This window comes from Myotis davidii, unplaced genomic scaffold, assembly GCF_000327345.1.
Source record: "Myotis davidii unplaced genomic scaffold, ASM32734v1 scaffold663, whole genome shotgun sequence".
NCBI classification, from domain to species: Eukaryota; Metazoa; Chordata; class Mammalia; order Chiroptera; family Vespertilionidae; genus Myotis; species Myotis davidii.
The window spans coordinates 7,059,034-7,063,481 of NW_006295816.1; positions in this window are offsets into that span (position 1 = coordinate 7,059,034).

Consider the following 4,448-nt stretch of genomic DNA (forward strand, 5'->3'; position numbering starts at 1 on the left):
TGACTTCGAAGCCTACAACGGAAACATCCATTTTTCATCTCGGAAAACATTCATCAGTGGCAATCAGAATGATACTGAAGGAGTTTGTTCATTCTGACTGTGCATAACAAGGTGAACCTGTTCTTTCTTAATTGCCAACAGCAGAAAGCACATTAAATATCTAATGGGATGTCAAAACCAATCAAATTCTTGCTCCTGCTCATAAACATTGTGCGTAAGCAATAGCTACAACTTGTGAAGAGGGAGATCTTGGTGACCCTCACTCACCCACTCACCCAGGATTCTGGAGCGTCTTCTGGGAGCCCGTGTGTCCTGAGTGCTGGGGACACCTCAGGGAGCAGGCCTCCAAGACGCCTTTAGACACCGAAATAGTAGGCCCTCATTTTCTGGATTTGGCATCCGTATTGGAAAGACGTTTCCATTTTTAATACTCTGCTGCTCTGATAAATAATGTTCTCCCAGGTTCCCAAAGGGAGAATTAATTTGGGGAAACAAATCAGTTGTCAGTTCACTCATTGTTATGGTAATAGATAAATTAGGTTTTTAATTAAGACTGAGAGAGGATGGAAGAGCAAGAGGCAAAAAACAAAAACAAAAAAACCAAAAACCAAAATCCCACAGGGTTGGTTCAGAAGGGACGGGACAAGTCTCCCTTTTGGCTGCAGCGTCTAAACTTCCCTCAGTGAGAGCAGCTTCTGCCGGTGAAGGCGTTTCAGCCAGGAGGCCCAGCTACAGGCATCCCCTGCCTTGGAAACAGGTCAGCACCCGCCAACGTGCCAGGGATGAGATTTACTATCAGCCAAGAGGGAGGGACAGGGCAGGTATCCCTGTTCTGAAAATGAGCGAGCTGAAGCTTCGAGAGAACAGAGTGAGACAGGGTGTCAGGACTCAACTCCGGGCAGTCTGATGCCGCACGCTCTGACCCTTCCGCCTGTGTTAACTCTTAGCACATAAAACGGGGTCTGGCCCTAGCCGCTCTGACTCAGTGTCAGGCCTGTGAACCGAAGTCCAGGTTTGATTCCGGTCAAGGGCATGTACCTCGGGTACAGGCTCCTCCCGTGCCTGGGCCCTGGGCCCTGCGTGCAGGAGGCAACCAAGCAATGTGTTTCTCTCACACTGATATTCTCTTTGTCTCTCTCTCTCTCTCTCTTCCACTCTCTCTCTGAAAATCAATGGAAAAATATCCTCGGGTGAGGATTAAAAAAATAATAATAAATAAATAAATGAGTGACTAAATAAAGTGGCTATTCTGCCTCTAGATTTCTTAAAAACCTATAATGACTACAATATACTCCAAATATTTTTAAAAAATAAAATAAAAATGGGGTCTGGAAAATGGAACAAACCAATGTTTCTCTCTCTCTCTCTCTCTCTTTCTTCTCTCTAAAATCAATCAATAAAAATTTTTTAAAAAGGATGTGTCCAGTACATTTATCACCCACCTTTATTTTTTGAAATCACTACTATACCTCAAGTGACGCAAGAATTTGTGTTAATTGGGAGTGGGGAAGAAAAGAAGTAAGGGGGGAAGTAAAGGAAAATACAGCAGCAGCAGGAGGAGAATCTGCTGCATCCCACCATCCACAGGCCATGCATTCTCATGTGAACGAAACAAGAGGCTGTGCAGTAAACCCGGCAAGCTCAGGGGGGCCGATGGCAATCCTTACAAACTCAGTGACCGAAAGTAACCACGCAGGATAATCTAATCATAAATTCCTAACTGGGCCCGTCATGGCGAGGAGTCACGTCCCAGGCCTGTGGCTGCCTTAACAAAGGTCAATCTTGACCTTAAGTGAGCCCTGTCCATTTGTTCTGATGCATCTAGAATAACATACCTTTGAAATGTCAGAGTAATTTTCTTTTCCAGACCCCTCAGAAGCACAACCACAGGCCCCAGGCACAAGACCAAGAAACTCCTCCTTGTTATCTTGTGGCCCGCATACCATCCCTAGTACCGTCATGTGGTTAACTATCCTGCATCCCATGTAAAGAAAGCATGTCTCTCTCCTTTTGGCTTTTTACCCAATCCTAGAGAGTTCTCCGCTTTATTTCTCCCTCCTCCTTAATCTACCACTGATAGATTTCATGTAACTTTCCTTACATTTTCTCCTTCGATTCTAAATGCATAAAATAAGCTGCAAAACTGTCCTTTCCTGGCATATCCTCAAATCTTGGCTCCGATAAATTCTTATAAAGCTTTCTACAAGTTTGGATGGCCTTTTGTCAACATTTAACGGAGGCAATATAGCCCCTAAGGACACAAAAATTGGTCATGAGGAGAAAAACGTACTTTTTACATATATAAAGCACAGCTATCCATCCATGCAATAAATAAACGGATATACAGTATATCTGTAATATTAAAATTTCACTGGGAAACAAAATTAGGGAGAAAAAGTTTAACAAGACTCCAGGGTGGTAGAGTAAGAATGTCTTTTTAAATTGTGAAATACTGCCCATAGGTACCTATTTTAACAATTGGTAGCTATCTGCACAAATTCTTCTAGCATGCTATGTTTTCTTTCACCAAAAATGGCATTTTGTGTACATATTGTACTTTTCCATGTCACTAAACATTATTCATAACTAGAGGCCCGGTGCAGGAAATTAGTGCACTGGGGGAGGCGTGGAGTTCCTCAGCCTGGCCTGTGCCCTCTCACAGTCCAAGAGCCCTGTGATTGATCACCCTAAAGAGGTAGGCCCCACCCACCTGGCTGGGGCTCCTCAATGGATCACCCCAAAGAGGAAGGCCCTCCCCACCTGGCCCGGGCTCTGCGATGAATTGCCCCCACAGAGGGAGGCCCCACTCAACCGCTGCAGCACTGCTGCGGGGTAGCTTGGGCCACTCTCTTTGGGGGAATCGTGGAGCCCCCCAATTGATCAATTGCCCCGCCAGCCAGTGGCCTGGGCCTCCCTCTGCAGGGCTATCATGGGGCAATGGCCAGGCCCCCAACCTATTGCATCGCACCCGCCTTGGCTGGCCTGGCGCCAGTGGGTGTCATAGCATGGTCATCCTGAAGGTCGCCCGGACGGTTGTTCTGCTCTTCGGTTGTTTGGTCAATTTGCATATTATACTTTTATCTTTATAGATAACATTTTATACCATTAACAAAGCATCTTGCATACAGTAGCTCATGTGACATTTACAAAAACAGTGTAGAGATCGATATTTTTATTATTACATCCATTGAGGTGCAGAAACTTGCCTCAAAGTCTCTTAGGCCAGTGGTCGACAAACTGCGGCTCGCGAGCCACGCGATTGAAACTTCGTGGCCCATGCACAGAAGTCGGTATTTTGTGGAAGAGCCACACTCAAGGGGCCAAAGAGGCACATGTGGCTCGCGAGCCGCAGTTTGCCAACCATTGTCTTAGGCAATATAAACACAGAGCCAAGACTTGAATCCACTTCTTAAGATCATTGGGTTGATCTTGCTTTTTTTCCCCCCTAGCTTCTTGAGTAGGAAGCTTAGTTCATTTATTTTAAATCTAATTTCGTTTCCTGATAAACTATAAGTTTTCCTCAGGTATCACTTAGGCTTCATCCAAGATGTGTATAGTATTTCCATCAGACAGACACACGATCTTCCCTGCATTTGCAAACCTGTTACCAGATTCCAATGAGATATTGAGGGAAAAGACTTCATTAAGCCTAAAGAGCTTTCCTTCTCTCGTGACCTTGTAGCTTCTTAGATGACATTGACAACCTGTCCCTAAACAGGACTTCCACAGATGTCTGGCCCTTGGTCTGGCATCAGGAGGCTGTAGAAGGCACGCCCTCCCAGGTGGATGCCTTTACTTTTCCTTGTTCTAGGCCCCATGCCAATCCCCACACCTGGGGTCCTGTTTGCAGCATGGATGTGGTGGGAACTGAGGGCCTGACTGTTCCTTTAATTCAGCAGCAGGCAACTGGCAGCAAATAGGCCTTGCGTAGAAATGACAATAAGGAACACTGGTCTCCTTTTTCGCCATGAATTCTATTATATTTTTTTGTTTTGATTTTTTTGAAAAGGAGAAGATGGAAAATGTCCAGCTCAAGCCCTGCTAGCCATAACATAGAAAGAGAGCGTGTGTTTGCAGGCAGGCACTTGGGGACCAGCAGCTGAGGCTTTGCACAGAGCCGCCTGGCCTCCTGGAACCCTGCATTCCACGTGTAATCTGACCCTTTCTTGATAAATCATGGGCAGGCTTCCTCCACCGTGGCTACGCCTGGAGCTGGTCCGATGTCTTCTCGGAGCCCTTTCCCATCGCCTTCACTGCAGGCCACTCTGAGCCAGTTTAGACCAGTTCAGGCTCTGCTCTTCCAGTGAGAGCAGTGCAGGAAAACACTCTGCTGTCTTGTAAAACTTGTTCAGCTGAGAACTTGGCTACAAGTGTTGCTATGGCAACCTGAGCAGATGATTAGGGAGAAAGCCGTGTTTCCTGTTGGAGTGTGTGTGTGGGGGGGGGGG